The following is a 7,541-nucleotide window of genomic DNA, read 5'->3' as shown; positions in this document are numbered from 1 at the left end:
TCAGTTCGTAGCTGTTGGGGTACGGCTTGGTGTAGCCGAACGCCTTCCTTTTCGGCATCATACCGAACCGATCTTTCGAATTGTACAAATCTGATCCGCTGTGATGGCTGAAGGTGTCGAACCCTGAAGATTCGCCGGGGTGGCATACTTAACCAGCCATGCTTGCTTTTCCGGTTCTAAGCCAACTGCAGGAGCTGGGCCTTGGAGGTTCGTCGGGGTTGCCGGTCCCGACGGGGAGTACCGGTGACTCATGATTTCCTGGACGACGCGCAGAGCGACACGCTCCAAGGTGTTCACCAGGCTCTCAGAGTGGCGGTGCAGCGAATGAGCCACCATGTAGTTGATCTCCTGCCGCAGCGACCTAGTGCGTTCTTCTGATGGGGCGGACAAGTCCACTCCATCGAGCGCGCCTTCAGGTGTGAAACCCTTCCACCTGACGCCATGGGAGCGGGTTCGGTGGAAGGAGCCGATGAGTTCGGCTTCGAGGGTTGCCTTGATCTCGTCATGCTTCTTCTTGAGCTCATCAGGCAGATCCGCGTATGTGACCGGAGTGTCTTCCGCCATCTTGGATGTAGATGGCGATGTCGTGGATATCGTCGACTGTCCCACCGAGCGTGCCAGAATGTGTTGACGTCAGAAACCCACTGGCGGGCAGAGACGGGCAACACCGTAGAGCCGGGAACAACTAGGGCTGCGGCTGGCCCTAGTCCCTCTGAGCGACGGCCCGCAAAGCCTTCTGGTCGCACGCACCGATGTTTATCACAAGGGCGTGCCACCTGACCTATACCGGTCGGGAAGGTGTGGATGATGCCTCGCTTAGTTTCCTGCAGGGCACACACGTAAACGTTAAATACGAGCCTCGATCGGCTCTCGGGTTATCCCGTGAATCGGCTCAAAGAGCCGATCCACCCATGATTCGGACGAGGTGTCCGAATATATGGTGGTCCCGCTTGATCAAGGTAAAGCTAATGAGATCTACGACGATGTGGGGTTTTCACCGCATAATCGGATCGTCCTACTCCAGGTTGGGCCTCGCGGCCACGCACGGCGATCGTAAGCCGATCCTAAACAAGGCCTAAAAACCAACACGAGGTTGATCCTCGGAACATCCTGCTTAGGGCCAACGAACGACACCCTACGTGCCGCTGGATCCTCCCCCCTTTGTAAGGCCTAACTATTGCGGATATTAAACTAATCCTTGTAGAACAAGGAGCAATCGTAACGGATCAGATCTACTAAACTATGATCAAGCGGGGTGCCGCCCCTACGCCTAAGATAGGCGTAAGGGCGGCTAGACATGCAAGGGTTGCACTACGAAAGCATGTAATATGAAGAACAATGCTAACCCTAACATGTCTAAGATAACTACGTTGCTCGCCATCAAAAAGGCTTCGATACGAGCAACGCATGAACAACGTAGGCAGGCTTGTGCTGCCTAGATCGCAAGATGCGATCTAGGCAGCATGATGCTTACCGGTAGAAACCCTCGAGACGAAGGAGTTGGCGATGCGCCGAGATTTGTTTGTGGTTGAACGTTGGTTGTTGTTTATTCCATAAACCCTAGGTACATATTTATAGTCCAGGGGACTTTCTAATGTGGGGCGTGCACCAAACCGTGCACGAGTAAGATTCTAACTTCTAAACTAAAATGCGATCTAATATGTTACAGATACATGGGCAATTAAGCCCAACTTGATATAAAAGGCCGATCCACGTATTCCTTCTATATATATTTCTTCAAACCCATCTTGATCGCGGCCCACCTCTGACTTGGTCAAATTCTGGTGATAACAAAAGTACACACTGATCTGAATGTAGCAGATCCGTTGACTAAAGCTCTCCCTAGGGCAAAGCATGACCAACACCAGAATGCCATGGGTGTTAGGTTCCTTACAATGTAATCTAGATTATTGACTCTAGTGCAAGTGGGAGATCTGTTGGAGATATGCCCAAGAGGCAATAATAAAAGTGGTTATTATATATCTTTATGTTTATGATAAATGTTTATATACCATGCTATAATTGTATTAACCGAAACATTGATACATGTGTGATATGTAAACAACAAAGAGTCCCTAGTATGCCTCTTAACTAGCTTGTTGATTAATGGATGATTAGTTTCATAATCATGAACATTGGATGTTATTAATAACAAGGTTATATCATTGTATGAATGATGTAATGGACACACCCAATTAAGCGTAGCATAAGATCTCGTCATTAAGTTATTTGCTATAAGCTTTCGATACATAGTTACCTAGTCCTTATGACCATGAGATCATATAAATCACTTATACCGGAAAGGTACTTTGATTACATCAAACACCACTCGCGTAAATGGGTGGCTATAAAGGTGGGATTAAGTATCCGGAAAGTATGAGTTGAGGCATATGGATCAGCGAGTGGGATTTGTCCATCCCGATGACGGATAGATATACTACGGGCCCTCTCGGTGGAATGTCGTCTAATGTCTTGCAAGCATATGAATAAGTTCATAAGAGACCACATACCACGGTACAAGTAAAGAGTACTTGTCAGGAGACGAGGTTGAACAAGGTATAGAGTGATACCGAAGATCAAACCTCGGACAAGTAAAATATCGCGAGACAAAGGGAATTGGTATTGTATGTGAATGGTTCATTCGATCACTAAAGTCATCGTTGAATATGTGGAAGCCATTATGGATCTCTAGATCCCGCTATTGGTTATTGGTCGGAGTGAGTACTCAACCATGTCCGCATAGTTCACGAACCGTAGGGTGACACACTTAAAGTTGGATGTTGAAATGGTAGTACTTGAATATGGAATGGAGTTCGAATATTTGTTCGGAGTCCCGGATGAGATCCCGGACATCACGAGGAGTTCCGGAATGGTCCGGAGAATAAGATTCATATATAGGATGTCATTTTATGTGAATTAAAATGTCGCGGAAGGTTCTATGGAAGGTTCTAGAAAGGTTCTAGAAAAGTCCGGAAGAAACCACCAAGGAAGGTGGAGTCCACATGGGACTCCACCTCCATGGCCGGCCAACCCTAGTGGGGGAGGAGTCCCAAGTGCACTCCCCCTTAGGGGGTCGGCCACCCCCCCATATGGGAGGTGGAACTCCCACCTTTGGTGGGAGTCCTAGCTTGGCTAGGTTTCCCTCTCTTATGGAAGGTTTTTGGTTCGGGTCTTATTCGAAGACTTGGACACCAACTCTTGGGGATCCACCTATATAATGAGGGGCCAAGGGAGGGGGCCGGCCACCCCAAGACCACAACCTGGCCGCCCCCTTGAGTGGCCGGCCACCCCCTCCCAAACCCTAGCCGCCCCCCTCTCCTCCATAGCTCCCGCGTGCTTTAGCGAAGCTCCGCCGGAGTTCTCCACCGCCACCGACACCACGCCGTCGTGCTATCGGATTCAAGAGGAGCTACTACTTCCGCTGCCCGCTGGAACGGGAGGTGGACGTCGTCTTCATCAACAACCAAACGTGTGACCGAGTACGGAGGTGCTGTCCGTTCGTGGCGCCGGAACCGATCGTGATCAAGATCTTCTACGCGCTTTTGCAAGCGGCAAGTGAACATCTACCGCAGCAACAAGAGCCTCATCTTGTAGGCTTTGGAATCTCTTCAAGGGTGAGACTCGATACCCCCTCGTTGCTACCGTCTTCTAGATTGCATCTTGGCTTGGATTGCGTGTTCGCGGTAGGAAATTTTTTGTTTTCTATGCAACGTTATCATACAATTTGGCCTTTGGCCCATGACCCATTATCAAATTCTGAAACTCACATGGCCCATTCCAATAATCAGTGGCAGCACTAGTGGGAGCTAAAGTTTAGTCCCACATTGCTAGTTGGGAGAGAGTTGGAGTGGTATATAAGGTGGGCTGTTCTAGTCCTAGTAAGTGAGTGAGAAGAGAGAGAGCCCTCGCGCACTCCTCCTCCTCCGCCGCCCGCCTCGCCTCGTCACGACACGTCACGACGCGCCGCGGGTTGCGGGAATCTCGCCGAGCCGAGCTTATCTTTTTGCTGTTTGGGAAATTAATTGTGTAATCAATTTCGAGTCATTAACGGACGCGTTACTCAGCCTTTTGGCCTTCCGGTTTTTCTGGATCGTGGCTGTGCCGACTCGGACGTGGGCTGCGTCCCACGACCTTCCCGAACCGCACTACATAAGCGCGGACTCCAACCCTAGTCTATACGAGACACACATGCGACTACCTGTTTCCAGTTCATTGCGCCGCCGCCTTCGTCTTCCTCATCCCGTCCGTCGGCGTGCACCGACCGTCGGGACAGTAGGCCTCCGGAACCCTGCCTCTCGTGAACCTGTACGGGTGAGGGGCAATCAGGTTTTTGGGAAGCGCTCCGGCGCGACTACTGGCATCACGACGTCGTCCTCGGACGACGAGTTTCTCCACACCGACAACTTCTTCCCGGACCTCAGCGACTTCCTCGGCAACCTCAACATGGGCGACAACGAAGCTGCTGCGAAGTATGTGATCTTGTCGTTTCTCTTTCAGTTTCTGTTAGAGTTTCTTCTTCTAGTTTCTATGGTAGATGCAATCGGTTTGTCTTGTTTAGATGTGATCTGTTCATCTACTTTACTAGTCTGCATGATTATTTTACCTGTTATTTTCGTAGTCCTGATTTATCAATTATCTGTACGGATTATTTCATATGAATATTTGCTTATATTTCCAACAGATTATACTTGCACTTTTGCTATATATATTTCACTAATTTGTATTTGCACTTATAGCTTTGTAGTTCGTTGCACGTGGTAGCTAGCTACCATCAAGCATGGATTTGCACCCGTACGTACTTGCTCGGCCGAGCAGCGCGTGCTCGCGCGCGGTTGAAACGCGGAGCGGGAGCGCGCATACCTATGCGCGGGTGTACGCGCGGGGCATCTTTTCCGTAGTAGCTCGCGCTCGGTTCGATGACTGATACGTGTCGTTCTCTCGTGCGTCGCGCGGAGCGAACTTTTCCCTTTCTAAAGGTTGGTTTTTTCTAGTGGTACCCGATGTTAACTCCTCTACTAGCAAGGGTGATGCTTAGATATAAGCGGGGCTCAAGTCGAATTCTACAAGGCCCAAGAGACATGTCAGCCAGAACGGCCTGGCGAATATCTGACAACAAGCTGCAACCCGACAACGACTTCTCTGTATCACTAGTATAAAGACGTGTTCAGTAACCCAGAACAACTTGGATAATTCCATCTTAACAGAGATTTTTAGAGATACATGTGTTGGTTAGCCCAAGTCAAACATAGCCCACCTCATACAAAAACTCTCCGCATCCAAGCCTGAAGCTCAAATCAACCTTCACAACTTGATCAGGCTGAACACATCTCGCAAAACCTCTCGGGTTCCGCGCGAGACCCCCCCCCCCACCACCACCACCACCACCACGAACCCGCGTGCCTCTTCTCGCTCATTTTCTTCTCCTCACCCCTCCCATTTGGATGCCGCACGCAACCGCCGCATGCAACCGCCGCACTCCACCGGTGCAGGCCGCCACCTCCCCTGGCGCAGGCCGCTACCTCTCCCTTGGCGCCCTCCCTTGGTGTAGGCCGCCGCCCTCCTCTAGAGCTCCTCCCCTGGAAGCTCGCTGGCGACTGACTACCCCGACGCGGATCTCCTCGACGTGACCGCCTTGATGCAGATCTCCTCGCCAATGAACCGTGGCCCCGGGAATCGGATCTCCTTGACGCGGCTGACCGCCCACCGCCCCTCCCCTGGTCGTCGGACCAGTGAGCTCACCGGCGGAAAGATCCAATGGCCTCTCCCCTGGCTCACCGGCATAGGCCTGCCTGGTGTCAACCCGGCCCTGCTCCCCTGGCACCGGCCACCGCCTACGCCCGCCCTCGCCGCTCCCTTGGCCATCGCCGACCTGGCCAATGTTGCTCCATGGTTTACAGATCGAGCTCCAGGATCTAGGATGACCAGATCGATTTTTTTGACTTTGTTTTAGGGTCTGTTTTTGAAGAAAAAAACTACACCTTTTGAATATTGAATAGCGTGTATTTTATGGAATATTGAATCAATGTGTATTTTGTAATCGTGTGTATTTTATATTTAGGTATAGTCTACTTTGTTCAAATATTGAATTAGTGCTAAAGATCTCATCTCTACCCATACATTGCGCTACGAAACAACATCTCATCTTAACTCATACATGTGCTACCAAACAACATCTTATCTCATTTCAACTTAGTTAGGATCAAGATAGTCATTCTCAATTGCCCCGGGCTAGCAAACACCCTAAGAGCACATTTCTGGAACGGAAGAAAGCATCCCAGGATCACGAACTAACGAGCGGCGGCGAAATTTCTTTTTGTCATAGGGTAGCTGTTCTTCCTTTTTGAGATGTCCTTGAGCCGTGAACTTGAGAGAGGCACCGTGTGTAATTAAGATTTATAATTGTACAGAACCCTTAACACAAGCATAAAGGAGGAAAAGCGGTAAAGCTGAAATAATACAACAAATAATTTCGAATTTTCTACAAATATATACAAATAAATAGATAATCGTTCTTTTCTTTGAGAAAATCAAAATAAATAACAATTCTATAAGATCAGGAGTTGGGTTTTTTTTTTGAGGCCACATGCGATGGGAAAGCAACTAGAAAAATGTAGAAGAAACAATATTGTACCGGAAATTAAAGATTCTGATATACATGCCTAAAATCTCACAACGATCTGAGTCGAACCCTCATAGCATCTCCACCGGCGCCCCCCCCCCCCTCCCATAGCGGCTCCGATAGCGATTTGAGGGCCGGGATGCAGAGGTTACCGACGAAGAAAAAACGGCGACGGAGGCCTTGATGACACGCATCCATCAGCTCCAAAACACCCGAGGACAAGAGTTATCGGGTATCCAAATCACGGCGTACTTCCTTAGGATCAGGGTGCAGCCTCTGCAAGCCCGAAAAAATCCCTTTGGATGTATACTGGTGCCGAAGATACAGACCGCTTGTCGACAGATTTATCAGTCAAGGACTTGGAGAAACTTGTCCGAAAAATCTCGTCGTTGAACAAGAAAGACATCGTTCCTTCGACTTGCTGTGTGACGCCATTCAGCGCCACCAACGCACTTCCTCAGGTGATATATCATTGTCGTATGTTTTTGTACAGACTCCTTCTTTTTCCTCTTTGGTACTGCTTGCTTTTGAACTGCTATTACTATTATGAATCTATGTTGAAATATTTCTATGTTTGTGCAGAACCATGATACCTCATCACCTCTTCCTCCCCTTCCTGAAGGTGGAGATGTCGAAGAACGGGCTGTTGTCACCGACGACAACCAAGGTACTTCTCGCCTTGAGAGTGATGTCGCGGGTTCTCGAAAATTCGCGACATCCTCTGAAAAAGAGATTGAAACTGAAGCCACCGAATCAACACGCTCCTCTCTCCCAGCTGCTTCTCCGAAGAATAAGAGAAAGAGGGAGAACGTTGTTGATTCCGGCACCTCCGAAGCCGGTGCTGTCCATGGCAAAGGGCCTGCACTTGATGCTGGAAAGAAAACCTTTGATCCTTACGAGGCTGCTCTTATCAGCTCGTAAG

This window comes from Lolium rigidum, chromosome 3 (genome assembly GCF_022539505.1).
Source record: "Lolium rigidum isolate FL_2022 chromosome 3, APGP_CSIRO_Lrig_0.1, whole genome shotgun sequence".
NCBI lineage: Eukaryota > Viridiplantae > Streptophyta > Magnoliopsida > Poales > Poaceae > Lolium > Lolium rigidum.
This window is presented reverse-complemented; position numbering follows the sequence as displayed.